We start from the raw sequence: 24,249 nt of genomic DNA on the forward strand, positions 1-24,249 counted from the left end.
GGAATGGCGCCTTATGTTTCCCCTAAATTTAGTTCATCTTCCAAGTATCAACATGCCTAGAAGATACAGAGAAAATAAATATTAATGGATACTTGGAAAACATTGAGGTTTATTAGTAAATTAACACCTGTCCCAATAAACAAGTCAACTAATCAGTCTTTATGGATAAACTCCAAGATTAAAATTGGCGGAGCTCAAATCCTTTGGAAGGAATGGATTATTGCAGGCATTAGATCTCTGAATGATGTTATTTCGGAAGGTAAACTGCTGGAATTTTCACAATTGCAACATAGATTTGGTCTTAGTAAAAAACAAAGTTTTAAATGGTTGCAATTGAAGCAGGCCATTCAAGTTGGGTTCCCTGAATGGAAAACATTGAATAATCAATATAGTTTAGAGTTCTTATGCTTCCAAGCAGACTTCCTAGGGCATCAAGCAGCATTGTGGTATAAATTAATATCTGGATATTTGAATAAAAAACCAAAAAATGGTCTAAGAGACATTTGGAGCATTGAGATTAAGCATCAAATTACTGCATCTCAATGGCCACTAATTTGGTCTTGGAGAATGAGATGTACAGTGTCAGCATCTATGAGACAAACTTGGTTCTTTTTATTACATAGAGCTTTTTGGACCCCTACACGTTTGCAAAAATTAGATAGTTCTAAGTCCAATAAATGCTGGCACTGTAATCTGGAACCTGGGACGTTGGATCATTTACTATATCATTGTCCCTACATTAAAAGTTTTTGGAATGCAATTAGGCCATAAATTAATAAATTGATGGAAAATCATGTAGCAATATCATATGATACAGTGTTATTTGGAATGATGATGAGAAAAAAAAGTCAAATTTCACCAGAAAATAACAAGCTTTTACTAGTCATGACAGGGGTTGCCATTCAGCATATAACCAATAACTGGAAGAATCATAGTAACCTTAATTATACATTTTGGTGGAATACAATTTGTCATATATTCAAAATGGAAAGAGTAATAGCAATACAAAGAGGGACATATCCTAAATTTATAAAAATATGGGGGCCATTGACAAAGTATTGTACTGAATGAATAATAGGATTTATCTTCTTCTTTTCTTCTTTTTCTTGTCTTCTTTATGGCACACATGGAGGGGGGGTAGTGAAAATAATTTTACATAACATGTTATAATATGGTATATAAGGTGATTGGAAAGTACTTGAAGGGTGGGGGGTGGGAGAGGGGATAAAAAAAATTTGTTCAGAATATTATGTAATAGATATAAAAGTGATATTGTGTATTCATTAGTTGTAACTCAATATTTTGTACACTTCATGTAAAATATGAAAGTGAATAAAGAATTATAAAAAAAGAACCCAGTTTTCTGGTAGCCACCGTGTGCTTTGCTAATTAGATTATTGGAGGATGAGATATACAGTGTCAGTATCTATGAGACAAACTTGGTTCTTTTTGTTGCATAGAGTGTTTTGGACCCCTGTTAGATTACAAAAGTTGGATAGTTCCAAGTCTAATAAATGCTGGCATTGTAATCTGGAACCAGGGACATTAGACCATCTACTTTATTATTGTCCCTTCATTAAGTCATTTTGGGATTCAATTCTTTATTGGAAAACCATGTTGCGCTCTCATATGATACTGTTTTATTTGGAATGACTATGAGAAAAAAGAGTCAAATTTCGTCACATAACAACAAACTTTTATTAGTTATGACAGGGGTAGCCATTCAACATATTACCAACAATTGGAAAAATCATAAGAATCTTAATTATACATTCTGGTGGAATTCATTGTGCCATATTTTTAAGATGGAAAGAGCAATAGCAGTACAAAAAGGAATATATAATAAGAACATAAGAAATTGCCTCCACTGGGTCAGACCAGAGGTCCATCGCGCCCAGCGGTCCGCACCCGCAGCAGCCCATCAGGTCCCTGACTTTCCTATAACCTATCTCTACTTTCTATTTGTACCCCTCAATCCCCTTATCCTGCAGGAATTTATCTAAACCTTCCTTGAATCCTAGTAGCGTGCTCTGCCTTATCACAGCCTCCGGGAGCGCGTTCCATGTGTCCACCACCCTCTGAGTAAAGAAGAACTTCCTAGCATTTGTTCTAAACCTGTCCCCTTTCAATTTCTCCGAGTGCCCCCTTGTAACTTTACAAAGATAACTTTACAAAGATATGGGGGCCATTGGAAAAATATTGTGATGAATAGACATTGTTCCTTTCTGTTCCTTTTCTTTTCTTTCTTAGTTTTATCTAGCACACTCAAGGGGGGAGGGGGGATTTGTGATGTAATTAAATATGAGATGTTATAATATTGTTGTATAATATTACATATTATACTTTAATTGAGCATGGGATGAAGGGGAAGGGTGGGAATTTTACATTATTATAGTTCATATGTTAGATAATTACAGTGCTATATTGAAATTATTTTTATGATATATTTTTATGCACTTATTGTTTGATTTGAAAATGAATAAAGATTTTTAAAAAAAAAGATTATTGGAGAGGGATTGATAATGGGAGTCTGCTCATAATCTGCAGGTGTAAAAAAAAAAAAAAAAGCGGTGATTATTTTAATTTTACCCCCCCCCCCTTATTTTTTTTTTTTTTTACAAAACCGTAGCACGGTTTTTAGTGCTGGCCACGGCGGTAACAGCTCCAGCACTCGTAGAATTCCTATGAGCGTCGACGCTGTTACCCCTGCGGCCGGTGCTAAAAACCACGCTACGGTTTTAAAAGGGGGGTTAGTGCAAGTGTTTTTATAGCTTCTTTATAACAGCGATTCACATTATCCCGACTAACCAGCTCAGCATAACTTAATTCAGGCTTTAATTTGCAGTATGCCACCTTGAGGGAACTCCTTCAAAAAGATGTTAAATAAATCCAGATAAATAAATAAAACTCTTCCTGGCCTAGATTACTGTAATTTCATCAGTTCTTGAATTAGAAAATATGTCATAAAAACAAATACAAAAGGTGCAGAATATGACAATAAGAATTTTGTCTTTGCAAATTTGACCATGCTATGCAAGACACCATTGGCTTCCTGTATTCTAGTGAATTCACCCCAATGATTCCTCCTTAAACACTGTGCAAAATCCCAGTTCTCTATACCTAAACCAGCTACCTCTCCAGCTACACTCTAGTTAAGCACATGCAGTGTTCTTCTTGTGGTGCTTTTCCTTTTGGAATGATCTGCTCGAAGAGCTGGATTTGTCAACCAGAAATTTAAATCAGGCCTTAAAACTCATCTTTATACACTGGTTGGCTATAACTTCCTGCTAGGAGGTTGTTTGACTGGTAAGCTTGTGCACCTGTAGCTAATAACTCCCTTAACACTCATTCCTTGGTTCACACTTCTGTCATAGGAAGGGTCGTGGATTTGATAGGGTTATCATATTTGTGAAATGAAAAAAGAAGACACATAACCCCTGCCCCACTCCTGCCTCCCACTAGTCTCACCCTTGCTCCATCCCCAACCCCTTCCCATCATCTGTACCCTTTTAGTGCCTTCTCTCCCTCCAACCCCCCTCCCCCACGGGTGCTTCTCTCCTTCCCTCAATCCTCTTTCCCAAGGGTCTCTCTCCCCCCCTCTTTCTCTCTCCCCAACCCCCAGCATGTTCCAGTGGCACAGTCTCTCTTTTTCTCTCCCCTGTCCCCCCCTACCTCCTCTGCTGAAATTCAGTCTTCGGACTAGCTAGCCAGCAACAAGTGAGCCTGCTGCCGTTGGCCTTCCCCAGAAGCCTTCATTCTGCAGTGACTTCCTGTTCCCGTATAGGTGGGACGGCAGAATGCACACATCACTGATGCTGCCGTCTGACCTGAAGATTGGAGGAGGAGAGTGTGGCATAATGGTTAGAGCAACATCCTCAGCTCTCCCAGGTTGTGGGTTCAAATAGCACCTTTCTCCATTGCTTCAGGTACATTAGATAAAACTGTGAACCTGCCAGGACAAAGAGAAAAATTCAGGTACTTTATATGTCCCTTATAAGCTGCCTTGTCTTCACTTCCTTTCCTCCCGCCCAAAATAGGCTTTCTGTTGGAGGGGGGTGGGACACAGCAGTACCTCACCATGGGCTTTTGCTGCCTTACAGAACCTTTTTGGAAGGGGGTCGGATATAGCAGCATCTTACAGAACCTTTGCAGCATTCACTCATCTTTAAGGTCCTTTCACAGATAGGGCCGATTTCAGATATGCTGGGGCCCAGGGCAAAAATTAAGGAGGGGCCTCTTATCTCATCATCTACAACACATACAAAACATCATCTGCCATTATCTTCACACACAGAAACAGATGGTCCTTTGCCAAATACAGAACAAGGAATCACAAATAAAAATTTAACTGGGAACCCTTGGAAATTAAACTCAGCAAGTAATACAACACTAAAGTAATAAAAACATATGCACTTCTTGTACTGACCACATAGGACTACCAGGCTCAGCTCTCCCCAAAATGAGCCATCTTCCTTGCTGTGGCTGGTGGGATCCTGAAATCCTGCCGTTGAAGACCACCTCCTGTGGTCTGGCAGCCAGAAGTCTCCAAGCTCTGCAGGTAGGGGCAATATCCCTGAGGTTAGGGTTACCAGACTTTAGTAAAATCTGGACCCCCCCCCCTAGATACCATCACCCCCAGTCCGCCCAGTTCCACCCATTCCCACCCTGTTACTCCCCAGTCCCACCCCCAATCTCACCCTAGCCTTGCCCCAGCCCTGCTGCCTGCTCTTGGGCAGGAGGACATGTGCAGGTGCAATGCGATGACATCACGCACAGTCGCGGATGCCCTCCTGCCTGACGCAATTTTGATGAAGCTTTTCAAAACCTGGACAAAGTATCAAGTTTAGAAAAGCCGTCCAGACCCCTGGATATGTCCTCGAAAAGGAGGACATATCTGAGGAAATCCGGACCTGCCACAAGTTGCAAAGCTTGGAGAGTTCTGACTGCTATACTGGAGGAAGAAGGCTCCAGTGGGACAGGGCTTTGGGATCCCCATTAGCTTAGGTATTTATATTTTGCATTTAGTCAGGGAGAAGGGTGGGAAGAAAAGTTTGTGCCCTTCCCCTCCCCATCAGCAATCTGGTAAGCTACTGAACACAATACAAAGATCTGTGATGCACATATAACAAAGCTAATATATTCCAGTTAATACATTTAAAATAAAACACTTTATTTTACCTTTGTTGTATGGACATTTTATTTTTCCATCATGTTGGTCCCATTTTATCTCCTGCTTTTCTGTGTCTTCTAAGATGAGGTATGGTTTAGTGCAGGGGTGGGCAACTCTGGTCCTCGAGGGCCATAATCCAGTCCCATCCCTTTTCCATTTCCAGTGGTTGCTGCTCATGTTTTTTCTCCTCTTCCCTGTCTGTTTCATTCCCTCACTATACCTATCTTGGATATACTGATTTTGTTTCTACTCTTCCTGCTTTTTTTTTTTTCTGCCCCTCTGTCTAGTCCAGTCACTGGTCTCAAACTCGCAGCCCGGGGGCCACATGTGGCCCACCAGGTACTATTTTGAGGCCCTCGGTATGTTTATCATAATCCCAAAAGTCAAATAAAAGTTTCTTGATCATATGTCTCTTTAGCTATAAATTACTATTTTATTCTAAAGCAACAAAAAAAAATTTTCTACTGTTTGTCGTTTCTGCTTTAATCATCTTGTCTTCACTCTTCTTTCTAGCCAGCATGTGTCCTCTTACTCTCTCTCTTCCATGCAGCATCAGCCCCTTCCATCCACTGTCTGCCCTCTCTCTGCCTCTTTCATCCACTGTCCGCCCTCTCCTCATTCCATATGGCATCTTCCCTCTTTCTATGCTCCTTCCATAAACTGTCTGTCCTGTGCCTCTTCTCTCCTTTGTACATGATTCATTTCAGCTCTGCCACCTCTCCATTTTTCTCTCTCTGTCACTACCCCCTTTGTTATGCTCTGGCATCTCTCTCTCTTCTCCTTTCTTTCCTTCCCATCCCACAGTCTGCCATCTGTCTCCTTCCCTTCCCCTGATTCCCTGGCATCTCTCTCCTTTCCTTTTCTTCCATATCTCCCCCCCCTCCATGCTCTGACATCTCCTCCTTCCATTCCCCCCTTTCTTTTCTCTTTTTTTTTTTTTTTTTAAATATCTTTATTCATTTTTACATTATACAATCAAGTGTAAAAGAAATCAAGTCATACTGTACATTCTTCACTTGAAACTCTGCAATCATTTTATACCATAGACTATCTCCCCTCCCTCCCTTTTCATATATTACCCCTCATAATGTCATAAAACCCACTCATCCCCCTTCCCTCTACACATATTTAATGGGGATAAATACAATTATTTATTATAATACTCAATTAATGGTCCCCACACCACTTTAAATTTCTTATAATAACCTCTCTTAGTTGCCAATGTTTTTTCCATTTCATACATCTGACAAACCGAACTCCACCAAAAACAGTAATTCAATCCCCTATAGTCTTTCCAATTATGTGTTATATGTTGGATGGCAACTCCTGTTAAAATCATTAACAGTTTATTATTATTCGATGAAATTTTACTTTTGGCCCTCATAGACATTCCAAACAAAACTGTGTCATATGATAGGGCCACAGGATTCTCTAACATACAATTTATTTGACCCCAGATCAATTTCCAAAAATTATTAATAAACGGACAATAAAATAATAGATGATCTAGAGTTCCAGCCTCAAGATGACAATGCCAACATCTATTAGACTTAGAGCAATCCAATTTTTGTAAACGAACAGGGGTCCAGAGTGCTCTATGCAACAGGAAAAACCATGTTTCCCTCATAGACGCAGACATTGTACATCTTATCCTCCAAGACCAAATACGTGGCCATTGAGATGCATGAATTTGATGCTTAATCTCAATGCTCCAAATATCTCTAAGTACAGTCCTTGGTTTTTTATTTAAATATCCAGATAATGTTTTGTACCACTGCGCGGTCTGGTGACCCATAAAATCTGCACAAAAAGTTAAATAATATTCTTAGTAAATTTATTTGGCTGGGTAAAGCTGTAAGAATTGCTCTAGTGACTTTACAAAAACCAATTGAGGAGGGGGGTAAATTTTCCAAATTTTTATAGGTTTCATCAATCCTATATCTTGCGCCAAGGTATGTATTGGGTCCTCCCAGAACTCATGGAGAAGCTTCCAGATTGGTTATGGTTGGAGTGGCAGCTCATGTCTCCTATTAGGCTTCGTCTTTTGATTAGTATTAAAATGCCTAGAATAAGAAAAAGTAATAGGATATTAATGGACACATGGACAACATTAAAGTATGTTAACAACTTAACTCCTATTACTATTCAAAAATCTACTTGTCATAATATATGGCTGAACTCCAAGATACAAATAGGCAGTTTTATGATTGTCTGGAAGGATTGGATTGAAGCAGGAATACGTACTTTAAATGATGTTATTAATGATGGTAAGCTGCTGGAGTTTTCACAATTACAACATAAATTTGGACTTAATAAAAAACAAAGTTATAAATGGTTGCAATTGAAGCAGGCCATTCAGGCAGGGTTCCCTGAATGGAAACCTTTCTTTTCTCTTGGTTTGGCATACATTCATCTTTCCCTCCATGCCCTGGCATCTCTTCCTCCCTCCCTCCCTCCCTCCCTCTCTTCCCTCCATGTCCTGGAATCTCTTCCTCCCTCCAGTCGGGTGCAGCAATTCTCTCCCCCTCTGCTCCCTTTCCTCCTGTCACCCCATCCCCGGTTGGCAGTTCCGCCCCTAAGCGGGTGCTCCAAGGCCTGGCGTCATGAACTTCTTCAGGCAGCAGCAGCAGCATTCACAATTTGCTGCTGTTGCCGGCTTCGGGCCTTCTTCTCTGTCGGGTCCTGCCTTCATGGAAACAGGAAGTAGACAGGACCCAGCAGAGAGGAAGGCCCAAAGCCGGCAACAGCAGTGAATTGTAAATGCTGTTGCTGGCCGAAGAAGTTAATGATGCCAGACCTTGGACCACCCGGGGCACATTAAATTTCATCTGCCATGTGACACCCAGTTATCCAATTTCCTAAGGTCTTTCTGCAATTTTTCACAATTTGCATGAGTTTTAACAACTTTGAACATTTTAGTATCAACTGCAAATTTAATCATCTCGCTCATTGACCAAGATAATTGCACACAAGCGTACTTGTAGCTACTCTAGGGTTGTAAAAATGAATAATGAAAAAATGATGCAAATATATTTAATAAAATTAAAAAATTATTATTTATTTGTTATCAAATCTCATTGATTATAAGGTTATTAATTAGTTATCAGTTACATCATGAGAATTATTACAGAAGCCAAAAGCTGGCCTTGCTCGTAACAAATTCCAACGTTTTACCAGTTACACATCCATATATATCCTAAATGACAACATTCCTTCGTTACAATCTGACTGCAATCTAACTGGTCCAAATTATTTGTTCCCATATAAGGCTAGCTTCATATAGGCGTGTCACAAAAGCATTCCTAAATTTACATTCTTATACCTAAAAAGTTACATTCTCACATTAAGCTTACATATTTTATAAAAAGAAGAAATACATAGACAGATATTGTAATATACTCACAAAGACTACTCAGATTCAGCTTTTAATTCCTTTCCTGTAAAAATCAGCGTGCCCTCTCTGTACTGAGAAAATCATCTATCTTTGTCTCACTAAGACTGAACAGAGAAAAATGGAAGGAGCAGTTAACTCCCCCTCCCATCAGAGTTCCACAGAGTAGAAAAAAGTTGCTTAAGGTCAGAGGCCAAACACCAGATGCAGTCTGCTCAGGATCTCTTCAGGATTTCAGATATATGAAAATCAAAATAAAATATTATTCTAATCTACACTTGTTAACTTGTTACCTATAGCTACATAAGTAAATTTCTATTGTGCAGTTTTACTGATTTACTAACTTACTAAACCTTAATTCTGGATCAATGATGCACATATGGATTCGATTTGTCTTTTCCATTGCAAACTCAGGGCACTGTAAACTCAGGGCCCCTTGGAATGTGGATACCAGGTCAAAAGTCAACTCCTGTCTGCCTATAACTCCCTGAGGACCAGCCTAGTTCAGGCTGGTCACTCTTCAGAACAAAGAAGCCATATAAAACATAAGCTTTGCCATCTGGGGTAAATTTGCTATGGTGGTTATCAATCACAGAATGTCTTAGCCTACCTTTCTATACCCTCAAGCACATGAAACATGTGTCAAATCAATATGTTAAATTGGATTCCTATCTTTTACTTTTGTATTTCTGATTATTATATTCTAGCTTATCCAATTTTCACATATTGAGCTACTAATCCCACATTCTCACCTGCTCTTGGATTAGGCCCTATCTATCAACAGGTTTTTCTAACTAGTAAATCCTGGTACAATGTGAGAAAGTGTAATGGCTGAATTTTTTATTATTTCATGTTTGCTCATTTCATCACCCCTACCTGTCCAGGTAAACCAAGCTGGCCCTCCTCAGGTCTACTTAAGGCATAGGACAAGGTCATCATCATCCTTCCAATTTCTAGATCATTTATAAATATGGTAGCAAACAGTCCCAGTACAGATCTCTGTGGCACTCCACTATTTACCCTTACTCGTCTCGCCCAATCTTTGATCCTCCCATCCCATCTTGATTCTCCCATGAGCCCATCCCATTATCTCTCCTAGTACTTGATCCTTCAATCCCATCCCATTATCTCTCCCAGTACTTGCTCCTTTGCTCATCCCAAGCCCTGGCTGTGCCCTCCATTCCTCCCCATATCTGCATCCCACCCCACCCCCCCCCTCTTCCCCAGTACCTATCCCAGATTGACTCTGTCACAAAATCCTTGTTGTACTTCCTTTTGCCGCTGAACAGAAGAATGAGGTGGGGATAGCCATAGATGCACCAGAATCCGGACGCATGCAGGTGGGGCACTCTGACTTCTCCCCCTGGGCATCCCCGCCCACTCACCATCAGTGCAGGGTTTCTCACTGAACATAAGAATCGCCACTGCTGGGTCAGACCAGTGGTCCATCGTGCCCAGCAGTCCACACACGTGGCGACCCTTGGTTTAAAGACCAGTGCCCTAACCGAGCCTAGCTTTACCTGCATACTTTCTGGTTCAGCAGTAACTTGTCTAACTTTATCTTGAATCCCTGGAGGGTGTTTTCTCCTATAACAGCCTCCGGAAGAGTGTTCCAGTTTTCCACCCCTCTCTGGGTGAAGAAGCGTATCCTTACGTTTATATGGAATTTATCTCCTTTTAATTTTAGAGAGTGCCCTCTCATTTTCTCTACCTTGGAGAGAGTGAACAACCTGTCTCTATCAACTAAGTCTATTCCCTTCATTACCTTGAATGTTTCTCATGTCCCCTCTGTCTCTGCTTTTCAAGGGAGAAGAGGCCCAGTTTCTCTACTCTCTCACTGTACAGCAGTTCCTCCAGCCCTTTAACCATTTTAGTCACTCTTCTCTGGACCCTTTCAAGTAGTACCGTGTCCTTCTTCATGTACGGCGACCAGTGTTGGACGAGGTATTCCAGGTGGGGGCGTATCATAGCCTGGTACAACAGCATGATAATCTTCTCTGAACTGTTCGTGATCTCCTTCTTAATCATTCCTAGCATTCTGTTTGCCCTTTTCGCCGCAGTTGGGCTATGTTTGAAGGCCAGCTGCAGGGAGTGTTTTACGGTAGCAGGTTGCGGGCTTTTGGGCCATTTTCTTGCAGTGTGTGTGGTTATTTTTCGGGTGGTAGTCTCTAGTTAACTATCGATTGAGCGTTCCAAGCCTCATTCTGATGTGTTGGCCGCCCATCTGTGTAATCCAGGCCTCATTCTGGTGCTCCAATAGCTTCTGCCGAGTGTGTTCCAAGAAGTTCAGACCATGGGGTCCCCTGGCTCTATGGGGCCCAGGGCAGCTATCCTGTTTGCTCCCCCCTAATGCTGGCCCTGGGGCCCCCCTGACAATTTTGGGCCCTAGGCATGTGCCTTCTGGGCCTACCCTTTAATCCGGCCCTGCTAATACTCATTCTGTTCTATGACAGATGATCTATGTATGTAAATTAGTTAATTAATTACAGTGGCATAGTAAGGGGGGGGGTGTTCCTCCCCAGGTGTCATCTTGGTGAAGGTACAGGCACCCATCCTCCTTTCCACCCCCGCTGCATGTGTACTGCTTTCCTTCCCTCGTACATCTGTAACATTCCTGGTGTGAGCAGCAACCCCCCAAACTGCTGTTGCGCCAGCGTCACCTCTTCCTCTGATGTCACTTCCAAATACCTGCGTCCAGGAAGTGATGGCTGAGGTATGGGGAAGGGAAGCAGTATGTGTGCGGCAGGAGGTGAAGGGGAAGGAGAGTGTGGAGGGGGGTGGGAGAGTGGTGTCCCACCCTTGCTAAGCCACTAAGGTTATGTTTGAGTTAGCAGTAGAAAGTATTATGAATAGCATTCACAAATAGCGTGGTCACTTCAACTGATCAAAATTTACAAATATAAACTTTCAAAAAATGTTTTTTGTAATAAGAAATGTATTTAGAATATTTTATGTAGTCTTTGTACCAAATATCTGCCCTTTAACTTGCCAGCTGTTACTCTCAAGCTGCCTAAATAATGATTTGAATACCTGCAATGACTTTAAAAAAGTAGAACTGGAGATGCCGGGGATTGAACCCGGGGCCTCATACATGCAAAGCATGCGCTCTACCACTGAGCTACATCCCCTTCTCTTATGAACTTTTTTTGAATGTAAAATTCATTAAACTCTCTCTAGGGAGTTTGAACTTCTCTATTGAGAGTTTATTAATTCATTTTCTTTCAGAATTTTAAAAATCCAATACTTAATTCGAAATATAAATAAACCAAACACTTTATAATTTAAGAAACCTATGTGACTTGAATATTTTCAATAAAACTGTATTTGTTAGCTAACCAAAAATAGAGACGTTTATCAGGATGATTATGTCTATTCATAATTACAAACTCAAAAGTCTACTAAGAAGGGTGGTAAGGGAAAAAGAAACACAAATTAGTCTATTGATTTGTTAGCAATGGTAATGAAAAAGCATATTTGGGCAGTGCTTTTAAAGTATTTTACAGCTAGTCCTCGTTAGTATAGTGGTAAGTATCCCCGCCTGTCACGCGGGAGACCGGGGTTCGATTCCCCGACGGGGAGGCGTCTCTTTTTTTTTTAAACAGTATCGATATTTCATATCTTCATTACATCTTTCCCAAACTGCTTCAGAAATCAATGCATACAAATTTTATTTTTTTACTTAAATGAATCATGAATTAAATATTCAATGGACATTTTTTTCGTGTTAAACTGTTTAACCAGTCATTTAGTTTGCACCCTCATGTTCTTCATTTTCTTTATATTTTCTAACAAAGACAATTCATATATACAGACAAATAGCAGTGGCAATGGTTAGATTATTTCCAAACATGCTATTGTTAATCTCAGAAACCCAAAGCAGCTTGAAAAATATAGCGCTGAAAGGCATATGAAGCGCTGTACATTTTGACGATCCCTGCTCGGAAGAGCTTACAATCTAACTTAGACAGAGAGACATGACACGGGGACAAAGAGGTGGGCTTGTAAGTGGGCTCTTGAGCACTGCAAGAGATGGAGCCCGCTGAAGGGATTCGGGCAGCTTGTTCCAAGCATAAGGCACAGCATGTTAGAAGGGACTTCCTAGGCTATTTCTGTTTATTTTCCAAAGATTTTGTGCTTTAATAGTGATAAATGCCCTTGTTAATTGCATAGCTTTTCCTTTCCTTTCTGCTGACATCATCTAGCTTTTAATACCGCCTAAACGCTGTGTGAAGTTTCAGTGTAATTACTGTTGTTTAACTAATCCTCGTTAGTATAGTGGTGAGTATCCCCGCCTGTCACGCGGGAGACCGGGGTTCAATTCCCCGACGGGGAGATAATTTTTTTTGACTAGATAGGCCATTTGAACTTTATCTGCCGTCATGTGTCTATGAAATACATTTTTACAGAAAGGGAGATAGATGCATGGAACAGTCTCCCAGAAGAGGTGGTGGAGACAGACACTGTGTCAAAAGGACCTGGGATAGGCACTGGGATTTCTCAAATAAAGAGATAATGGTTACTGTGGACTGTGCAGACTAGATGGACCATTTGGCCTTTATCTGCCATCATGTTTTTATTTCTTATTACAAAGTAAAAGTATAATACTGTAGTAAAAATCAAAATACTGTTTTTATGTGCATTAGTCTTTGTAGAATAAATACATTTCATCGGCCGAAATAGCTCAGTTGGGAGAGCGTTAGACTGAAGATCTAAAGGTCCCTGGTTCGATCCCGGGTTTCGGCAGCTTCTTTTGTTGCTCTTAGTTTTTCTTTTTACTTATAGAAAACAGCACAATAATTATCACACTGAGTTGAACCAAACAAAAATCCATCTAGCCTGGTATCCTACTTCCATTCTACCAGCCCTTAGGGATAAACACAGAAGATATGGACATAAGAGTTGCAATCAATCCCACTATCCTGTTTCCAACACTGGCCATCCCAGGTAACAAGTATTTAGACCTGATGGAAAACCATAATGGAAGGATGGAACTTCACTTTTTCTATGTGGTTTACACAATCAAAGCGTTTTACATATTTTACACAGGTATTTATTTTGTACTTGGGGCAAGGAATTGTTAAGTGACTTGCCCAGAGTCTGAAAATATTATTTCCAGTAGATGAGATATGCCATCTTATAGGGAGGGGGTCTTTCTACTAGAACTTTGCTGCAAACCATGGTACAGCATGCACTCTGCTTCAAAATTAATGCTACACAAATTCCACAACATGCTACGGTATTATCAATTCCCTTAAGTTTCAGATTGCATCGCATAAAGCAGAGTTGCAGCCATTTTGAAGATGATGGCATCTGGAAGCTGGAGCTAGGGGGCATTGCTCTTGCCTCATTTGAGGTGCTTCTTTGGAGCCTAGGCAGGGGTCCCTTAGAGTTGGATGTTCCTAAGGCCGCCAGAGAGATGGTTGGCTACCCACCATGCCTCTTGGGCAGAGAATGGAGTGGTTGACCCGATGTGCGAGGTAGTGAGATGCGTCGTGGTGAGAGGGAGCAAAATTTGGGGATGTAGTAGTAGCTTCTGAGGCTTCACCTATTCTGACACCTATGTGGGAGCTATAAAATGTATTTGCATTGAGGGAAGAGCATAAACTTGTTTGTTTAAGGTCCAGAAAACGGTTAAAGCAACTACTTGGGGAATATTTTAGGAATGTTTACCAAGCTAATCCTCGTTAGTATAGTGGTAAGTATCCCCGCCTGTCACGCGGGAGACCGGGGTTCGATTCCCCGACGGGGAGGCAAATTATTTTTTCCTCCTCCTTCTGCTGAATGAATAAAAAAATTGGTTTCTTTTTAAAACGAAATAATATCTTTTGAGTAATAAAAAGAATGTGTAGTATACAGTATAGTGAAGTATTTCGATTACAGTACTTTTAAATTTGGTGTGAACTTTTTGCTGAATCAAGAAATAATATTCGTTCTAGTGACAAACTAAAAAAGGGTACAGCACTAATGTAGCAAAGGCTAGGCTAAAACTGATTTATTTCTCTTCCTAAATAATCTGAAAAATCGATGGGGCTTTTTTTTTAAGTAAAATGGTCATTGGCAAGCATTACTTTGTTTCCTCATAACTATCAAATTCTTGACTTCTGAAAATAAAATACTAAGTACAAGTATAGCCAATTTTAAGTAAAGGCACACAGAAATAGTTGAAATTAACGTATAAAAATATATTAAAATAACAGACCTCAGGTCTTTTGTATAATTTCTACAAGGAAAGGAAAAGCTTTCATAACAGTAGGGGATGTAGCTCAGTGGTAGAGCGCATGCTTTGCATGTATGAGGCCCCGGGTTCAATCCCCGGCATCTCCACTCCTTTTTTTTTTTTTTTTTTTTTTTTAATGGCAATAGGCTCAATTTTTGTTGTTTGTTTTTTTAATCCTAAGTAAATGTATTTTAATTAAGAAGCAACATAAATAAATCACACAAGGGAAAATAGGAAGAGTACTGGTCATTTTAACCTTCCTAGAGGCGGCTTCCTAGAGGCAAGCCCGTGCAGATGACACTCCTGGCTGGCATCTTGTCTCTCCATGCACCTCCCGGATCCATCCACCAGTGGGTCGCAACCAAATGGGCCTCCGCGCACTTTCGGGTGCCTTCTGGATTTAGTGTGCCGCCGGCCATAAAGTTTAGTTGAACTGCTTCTGTTGAGGGACACAAAATTCTATAACTATGCTAATGATGTGCAACTACTCATACCCAGTGGCGTAGTAAGTGGAGGGGGATGAGGGGGGCGGTCCGCACTGGGTGCCTTGTTGGTGGGGGCCTCTTCCCACTCCTCCCCTCGCCATGCGCAGGCACCAACTTCAACGTGTACCTCGCGACCGCCTCAGCTCTCCCGCTGACGTCACTTCCGGGTGCCGTGCATGGGAAGTGACATCAGAGGGAGAGTCGCCAGGGTCGTGAGAAGCACGTTGAAGTTGTTACTCGTGGTGGTGAACAACCGGAGGTGCAGAAGAAGGAAGCGGGGGCATGCATGGCAGGGGGGAGCGGGTGGCGGAGACGAGGGCAGGGGAGGGGTGCTTCCGCCCCAGGCGCCTCTCACCCTTGCTATGCCACTGCTCATACCCATTAAATTGTGTTTGAGTTAGGAACAGATTGAAAACCAACAACAACAACAACAAACTCTGTCTGATCCCAAGCTAAAAATAGATTCTGTGGGTTCCTAACACAAGTGAACAGGCATATAACCTCAAAGAAGTATTAACACCCTTACAATCACAGGTCAGAAATCTTGGGATACTTCTAGAATCATAAGAACAGCCATACTGGGTCAGACCAATAATCCATCTAGCCAATAGCTTGTTTCCCCAACAGTGGCCAGTCCAGGTCACAAGTACGTGACTCATCACATACTTTGATCCCACACATTCAAACAAACTTAAAAAAAATTATTTCTGTCATCTGCAGCAACTATAACTTCTCTATTCATGTATTGAAAAACTTAGTCTAACCACAGCGGCCCATGCTATGATTATGTCACCCTGTACACTGGTCAAACCAAAAAAAGAATTTGCACCACCTGCAACTAATTCAGAATACGTCAGCACATCGCACCCTTCCTGCAAAGGCCCAGCAACCACCAATATCTTTCAGAGTCAAATTTAAAGCTCTTTGATTTTCAAGGCCCTCAGACAAAATGGGACAAAATGCTTAAATAATAAGCTTGCCCTCTCCACACCATTGAGGCCTCTAAAGGGTTCTGAAGGAGCATTCCTATCTATACCCTTGTCATAACAATTTGAGGCCTACCAGTGAGCCTTCTCAGGAGTAGCTCCCATAGTTTGGAATTCTCTCCCAGAGGGACTAGCAACGAGGGCCGCAATCCAGTCGGGTTTTCAGGATTTCCCCAATGAATATGCATGACATCTATTTGCATGCACTGCCTCCATTATATGCAAATAGATCTCATGCATATTCATTGGGGAAATCCTGAAAACCCGACTGGATTGCGGCCCTCATTGCCCATCCCTGGGCTAGACCAAGATTACCTCTACTTCAGGAAGCGGGTGAAAACCTGACTCTTCTCCCATGCCTATAATTGATTGATTTAATTTGTTTTCTATTCCGTTGTCCCCAAAGAACTCAGAATGGGTTACAGGTTAAACATACATAATTTCAGTCCAAATTTACAATACAAGTTTTTATCCTAACCTGACACATACTAGGGGTCTAATATTAATATACATAATATACAGTTTGAAGCTTACAATTTGCCATAGTTATCCTTATAGTACAAGTTTTATCTTAATTTGACACACAGATAGTTTACATGTTAGATTGCCATGATTACAGTGTAAGATTTTACAATACAAATTTTCCTTACATGACATATTCGTTCTGGTACTAATATACATTTCGTTGTAGTCCATCGGTCTACAGGGGTTTAGGTGAAGAGGTATGTTTTTATTGCTTTTCTAAAGCTGAGGAGTCCGTCAAGGGATCTGATCTGCAGGGGCAGTCGATTCTAATGGCTTGGTATAAAGTGGGAGTAGGACTGTCAGTTGGCGGTTTGCAGTCAAAGGGCACCACCAGGGGGCGTTTTGAGGCGTATTTTGTCCTGGGACTGGAGGGACCAGTTCAGCACATATGGAGGAAGCTTAGCCATCATGTAGTTTGGCACCAGCTTCTCTGTTTGTGTCGGAGGCCTATAGAAGAGCCCTGGGTGTATAGAGGTTCCATTTTCTCTCGTCAAGCTGATCCATAACACTTCCTCCTATCCCCAGGACCCCTGTTTTTCAGATGCTTTAATACTGGTTTTCACATATAGTGCTACTCTTTCACCCTTCCAGCCATCTCTATCCTTTCTAAAAAAAAAAAAAATAAATAATATCCCAGTATGGTTACATGGGAATCATTGAACCATGTCTCAGGGCTAGCAACAATATCCAAGTCAGCTGTGCAGATCCTGAACTCTATTAACTAAATTATGAGCATAAGTGCTCCGCTTTTCAGCAACATTTTACTGTAGCTCTTGTATTGTGTTTTGCCTACTCTCCGTTCCCTCTATATTGATGATGGTGCTAGCATTACCTTCCCCACTGCTGTTGCATTATGTGGGGGGGGGGGGGGGGTGTCTTTGATTCTGCTCACCTCCCTTTATCATCCCCACACTCTAATTTAAACACCTAGTAATATACTGTCTGAATTTCTCAGCAAGTAACCTCCGTCTCGCCATAGAAAGATGTAGGCCGTTCCTATAATATAGCCTTGGTTTTCCATATATTTTCCCATCCTTGTATCTAAAGTCTTCTTGTTGACACCAGGATTTGAGACACTTATTGAACTACTCTGTCTTATGAAGCCTTTCTTCCCTTACCACAGGTTGGTAGTACCTTAGAAAATTCTACAGTGTGTACCAAAGCCTTTAGACCAGTGGTCTCAAACTCAAACCATTTGCAGGACCACATTTTGGATTTGTAGGTACTTGGAGGGCCTCAGAAAAAAATAGTTAATGTCTTATTAAAGAAATTACAATTTTGCATGAGGTAAAACTCTTTATAGTTTATAAATCTTTCCTTTTGGCTAAGTCTTAATAATAATATTATAATTTATAGCTTAAAAGACATATGATCAAGAAACTGTTTTATTTGACTTTTGTGATTATGATAAACATACCGAGGGCCTCAAAATAGTACGTGGTAGGCCGCACGTAGCCCCCGGGCCGCGAGTTTGAGATCACTGCTTTAGACCCTCCCCCAGCTTCTGGAATGCTGTCTGTGCTTCAGGCACACCACTGTTGACCAGATCATTCGTCCCCAAGTGGATTACAATGTCAGTTTTAGAAACCTTACTTTCTTCTTTGATCACAGTCAATATGCGGTTGATATCTCTGCTTGATATATTGCTGTACTGCTCAGAGCAGTTTTCATAATCGCATCAGAAAAAGAAAAGGAATGTCATCAGTTGAAAGGAAAAGAAAAGATGTCTCATTTGTATTGTGCTAACATCATGAGAATCATATCTGTATTATAGGAATGTTCTTTCATGATGCCTTTTATGGTATTGTTCAAATTTTGTTGACATTTATCATACATTTCTCCTTCCATATTTGCAGGGGTTAGGGTCAAAGAAAGCCCGCAAATACCTCCCTCCCCCCCCAAAAAAAAAGCAAATAACTTTTTGCTTTTCATATTGTGGCGTTGCCGGTGACGGGCTCAAACTTAGGCCCCTATTCACCGCTCAGCCACGACCGATTCCCACGTGCCTCCAAGAGATGTTGGAGGTCCTGCTGGTTAATAAGCAAAAAAAAAACAAAACACTTAGGTTCAATAAAGTTATTTCAGTCAGTGGTGTCTCCCTTTATTGACTAGGAAACACTTTATCCCTGGTGGGACTTTCCCCTTTAAAGAAACATGAATAAAAAAGGCAAAAAATAAAACCTGGGCTTTAAAATACAGCCCTCACCTTCTGGTCAGGTACAAAACAAGTAAGTCCCACAAACCATCCACAGTAGTTCAGTCCTATCAAGACCAATGTCTGGGCTACCAAAAAAAACCAAAGTCCCAATAATTGTCCAGGTTTGTAAGAGTCTTTCTCAAGGTTGTCTCAATTGAAACTTTGCTCCTAGCTGAGCATTAGAGTTTACCTGGTCACATTGATTGGCCCTCTTTAGTGTAATCTTGGGGTTAGCAGATGACTTCCCTGGCACAAGCTTAGCTTTAGGGCTGGGGTTATGACAATATTCATGGGGGTTAAGGTCAAAGACGGCCCATGAATACAAAAAAAAAACCCGCAAATAACTATGTGGTTTCATATTCGAGGGGTTTGTGGTATAGCCCCCATGAATACATATGAAATTGCATATAAAACTTATTCTTAGTGTTCACATTTGGTTGTTTTTTTTTTAAGTTACTTTTCTCTCTGTATGCCCTTCCCCCCCAAACGCTGCTGTTTGACGGAAGCAAGTGCTGAACTTCTCTCTCTGCACACTTTTCTATGACGCTGCCATTTGCCTGCCCACACTGACAAAAAGCACTGAACTTTTTTCTTATCACTCCAGGATGATGTCATTTGTGTGTTGGGGGGGGGGGGGGTGTAGAGTCAGCAAGATGAAAACTGCAAATAATCTAAGTCGCAGTGCCGAACCCACAAAAATAGAGGGAGAAGTGTATTTCTGTTATATGTATGATTGTTTTACAGTGCTGTTAAATATTTATATTTCTGATATTGTTACTCCTATTACTAGGATTCACTTTGCCATCTCTAAGTTTACCTCAGTCACTTGGCATCTTTGAATGAGGCCCTGAAATGAGTTTCTGCACATGGCCTCTCACATAATCGTACTGCAAGTATAACCAAAAGTCTGGGGAGATGGCCCAGTCGGAACTTATACGTTTTGACTTAGACCAAGTCAAAACAGGTATAAGTTCTGAATAGGGGCCATTGAGCTGATTGTGGCTGCTGCGATCAGCTCAGTAGCCCCAGTAACCTGCCCATAACCCACCACAATGATTACGGCAGAAGAGATGCTTAATCTCTCCTGCCACGATCGCTATCCCCCCCGAACTGCCGCAAACCGGCAGGAGAGATGCCCAATCTCTCCTGCCAAAGGCGCACCCCCCGTGACTACCAGCAGGAGGGATCCCAAGCCCTCCTGCTGGCACCACAACTCTCTTGCGACAATACCGGCAGGGGGGAGCCCAAGACCTCCTGCCGAGGTGTAGGCCCCCACTCCCCTGAACTCCCCAACAATACCAGCAGGAGGGAGCCCAAGCCCTCCTGCCGAGGCGCCCCTTCCCCCAACACCCCCTCCCGAACTGGCAGGAGGGAACCCAAGCTCTTTTGCCAGAAGGCAAACCCCCCACCCCCCTCAAAGATGGGCAGGAGGGATCCCTGGCCCTCCTGCCCATGGCGCACCCCCCCCCCCGAACCTCTGATTGCCCCCTGAACCCCCGAACAGCTCTCTAACCCCCCCAAACCATGACACCCCCCCAACTTACCTTAATGTTGGCCGGACAGATGGGTCCCAAGCCCGGCAGGCCCGCCATCCTCGGAATGGTGGGCCTGGGGCCTGATTGGGCCAGGTGCCTAAGGCCCCACCCATAGGAGGGGCCTTAGGCACCTAGGCCAACAGGAATTGACCCAGTTGTCTTAGGCCCCTCCTGTGGTGGTCTGGGCGATTAAACTGCTGAACATAGAGGTAGGACATTCTAAAAATAAAAAACCCCCTCATTTTCCCAGCTGCTACTTTCAGCGTTTAGGGGCTTAGGCCAAAAGGGGACTTAGATGTTTGTTTGTTTTTTTAAATTATGCCCTTCCACCTCTTTATCTTATCTCTATCTCTAATGGCATTCCTTTCCTAATTTATTTGTATTTTACTGTAAGCCACTTAAATCTGTAATATGCTTAAGTGTTAATAATCAAATGTTAATAAAACATAAAGAAAATCTAAACTTCTGCCTTGAGATTTATCTAATCTGTATAGGTTAAAGAAAATCTATTTAGCTGCATTTAGTAGTTAATTTATTTTAACTTAACTACTCTAGTAAATATTCAGTTAGCAGCATTCAGAATTCTTTTAAACACTGACTATTGCCGGCTAAATTAACCCTGGATAGTCAATCGCTGCCTGGCTAGCACAGAATTTCCTCTCCGATGTCAGAATTAACAGCGGGGGGAGGGAGGGGAAGGCTTGTGCAGTCGTTGCACGAAGATGATTTTAGTGTGGCAGTGGCTTGGAGAAATAGGCGGCTTGGGGGGAGGGCCGGGAGAGAGAAAGAAAGACAGACAGACAGGGGGGGCGGGAGAGAGAAAGACAGAAAGAACGGGGGCAGGGAGAGAGAAAGAAAGACAGAAAGAAAAAGAAAGAAAGGATGCACAGTCAGAAGGAAGTGCAACCAGAGACTCATGAAATCACCAGACAACAAAGGTAGAAAAAAATGATTTTATTTTCAATTTAGTGATCAAAATGTGTCAGTTTTGATAATTTATATCTGCTGTCTATATTTTGCACTATATTTAATGGGTTCTGGGGGGGGATCTGGGGGAAGATCCCGTGGGGGGAGGGTTCTGGTCCCATTTTGAGGGAAAAAAAATAAATGGTCATGTTAGCCAAGGGGAACCTATAAGGGGAGAGAATACTACAGAAGGGGGCCTTCTCTGGGAGCAGAACTGTGCCTTCTCTTGGGGAGGTCTGAAATGGGGGGTTGATTATTTTGGAGGTACAGAGAGGAAGGTTGATTATTGTTAGGGGTGGGCTGGAGGATCCAGGAAGGCCTAGGGTTACCAGACATCTGGATTTACCTAGACATGTCCTCTTTTCAGATGACTGTTCGGGCATCTGGACGGATTTTCAAAACCCGGCACTTTCTCTGGGTTTTGAAAAGCTGGTAAGATCAGGGTCGAGTCTGACGTCCATCTGTGCATGCGCTGGTGCATTCCAGACCCGGCCCAAAGAGACAAGGTTTGCTTAGCGCTGGGGTTGGTAGGCAGAATGGGGCAGACCTAGGGGAGGAATGGGGTGGGCCTGAGAGTGGATTGGGGCGGGGCCACGCATCCTCCTTTACCAGATGCAAAATGTGGTAACCCTAAGAAAGGCCCAATATTTTTTGGGGTGGGAACAGAGGTGTGTGTGCTGGCTTATTTGTGAGGGAGGGGTGAACCTAGACATAAACTGGTCACTATCCAGAATTACACAGGGGGCAGCCGATGTTCAGTTCTGGCCACTGTATAGCTAAGTGGGAAAAGCTAGGACTTCTTTTGTGCGCTCCTATCTGCCCCCTTAGCTTTGCAGGCATCGACACTGAATATCGTATAACTATCGGCTCCTCCCCTCCATTTCCTGGCTTTCTGTTATGTGGTTTGAGACAATATTCAGTGCACTTTTTGGTTAAGTGCCACTGAATATTGGTGTCCAGCTCATTTAGCACAATTTAAGTGGGCAAGAGCCTCTCTCCTGTCCGCTTAAATTGCTTTCAATGTAATAATGACCAAGTTAAATTTCTCATGTCTTTGGCGCACACTGTCGCAAATGTCTGGAGAAACTGTAATCCTTTTCCACTCTTTCTAGCTGAAGTTTCAGTGAGGCCTGCAGAGACTGTGAGATCTGAGGAGTCTGACTCAGAGCCACATGATGCTGACTGGCAAATCTCGGTACTTGATTTTTCATCGTCATATTGTATATTCCTTTACTCCTTAGATACCACGCCAGGCTTCCTCATTAGATTTAAGTTTCAAGTTTATTCAAAATCTGATATATCGCCTATTAGCGAGGCTAAGCGGTTTACAGTAAAATTATTATTGATATAAAAGATAACAAATAAAGTATAATCCCACAGTCATGTTTCTGGTAGCTCTACTATAGTGAAACACTTTTAACATTCTATTTCCAGAATGTTCTGTGAGAAACTAGAAATTTAGTATTACACTTGTTATTCATGCCCTTGGGCAATATTCACATCAATAACATGAATCATGTGAATATAAGCTTACTCCTCTCAGACCAACAGAGCGTCTGTTCCAGTTTTCTTGCAGCTTTCTGCATCTGGGTCAGAGGGAAGGCAGCTGTCTCCTTTATATAAATGCAAAGAAGGCAACATTGTCTGTGTACGTCCAGTTAACCAAATGTTATCTGGAAGTTTCCATGCCTCTTGTCTATAATAATCTATGAAGAACAGTCAAAAACTAGCAGTGTAGATTTTATTCGGGGAAGTGTTATTTCAAAAAGCATTGCAGAACAGTGAAATGCAATTAAAAACAGAGTGTTTGGGTCTCTTTGTTCCCTGAGAGGACATCAGAGCCCAGTCCTCCTTGGGGGGGGGTGTCCCTCTTTGGCCTGTTGTTGGAAAAGTTACAATCCTTATCTGTGTTCTGTGGTTGTGAGTTGTTATTCTCTTTAACAATAAAAAAAGATTTAATAATAATAAAAACAGATCTGTTTTGTCCCTGCAGCTTCTGCTGCTTTGGCCTTCCAGCTTGATTGAGGTTCACCCTAGTGGGGATAACACACCATAATCCTTCATTTGTAGCTATTAGACTTGGGTTTCTCCCTATATTTCTCCTAATTTCCTATAGGAAATTGGACCTATAAGTGTATCTGTAGGCTTTTCCATCTCTAATAACTTTTGAACTGTCTATTTGTGTCCATTTTTGTGTCAATGACCACCCACTCATATTTTTCATGTACTCTTGGGCCTGGATTTTATAAACGGCGTCCCAATTGTAGGCAGCAGTAGGATGCCTACCGCTGTCTAAGCAGCCAATCGGGACGCACGTTAAAAAAAAGAAAAAAAACTCCCGAGGCAGGCTGCCTACATTGGAGGTGCCTCCATGAGCATAGGGAGGTGCACAAGCCCACCTAAGCATGCCTACGGCTAGGCATGGGCATGGTTTACCCCAGAAGTAGACTTAGGCGGACCTAGGCAGCCATACGCGTCTCCCTAGGCCGGTGGGAGATGCATACAATGTAGGCCAGCAAAATGCTAGCCTACACTGTAGTAGACGCAGCCACTGAGCTTATAGTGGCAAGGGTCACCCTGCTGTGATAAGTTTAGCTGCCGCAATAGTGGCTGCCCATCCTGCCAGAATAATCACTGGCATGAGGGATGTCCAATACCTCCTGCCAGACTCCCCCCCCCCGGTAAATCGTGCAGCCATTGGCACATGAGCCTACCTAAGATTCTGGTTGGCCCAGGCGGGCGCGGCCTTAGGCACATGGGCCTACCTAAGATTTTGG

The 24,249-nt window shown here is 42.2% G+C and overlaps 6 non-coding genes across 6 annotated transcripts; 5 read left to right on the plus strand and 1 right to left on the minus strand.

The window, feature by feature from the left end:
• Positions 1–11,617: 11,617 nt before the first annotated feature.
• TRNAA-UGC lies at positions 11,618–11,689 on the minus strand. Its single transcript has one exon. It is a non-coding gene; the product is annotated as a tRNA-Ala (tRNA).
• A 379-nt stretch (positions 11,690–12,068) lies between these two features.
• Positions 12,069–12,140, plus strand: TRNAD-GUC. Its single transcript has one exon. It is a non-coding gene; the product is annotated as a tRNA-Asp (tRNA).
• Positions 12,141–12,822: 682 nt separating this feature from the next.
• Positions 12,823–12,894, plus strand: TRNAD-GUC. Its single transcript has one exon. It is a non-coding gene; the product is annotated as a tRNA-Asp (tRNA).
• A 337-nt stretch (positions 12,895–13,231) lies between these two features.
• On the plus strand, positions 13,232–13,304 carry TRNAF-GAA. The gene has a single exon. It is a non-coding gene; the product is annotated as a tRNA-Phe (tRNA).
• Positions 13,305–14,239: 935 nt separating this feature from the next.
• TRNAD-GUC lies at positions 14,240–14,311 on the plus strand. Its single transcript has one exon. It is a non-coding gene; the product is annotated as a tRNA-Asp (tRNA).
• A 502-nt stretch (positions 14,312–14,813) lies between these two features.
• TRNAA-UGC lies at positions 14,814–14,885 on the plus strand. Its single transcript has one exon. It is a non-coding gene; the product is annotated as a tRNA-Ala (tRNA).
• The last annotated feature ends 9,364 nt before the right edge of the window (positions 14,886–24,249 follow it).

The sequence above is a fragment of the Geotrypetes seraphini genome, chromosome 8 (genome assembly GCF_902459505.1).
Source record: "Geotrypetes seraphini chromosome 8, aGeoSer1.1, whole genome shotgun sequence".
NCBI lineage: Eukaryota > Metazoa > Chordata > Amphibia > Gymnophiona > Dermophiidae > Geotrypetes > Geotrypetes seraphini.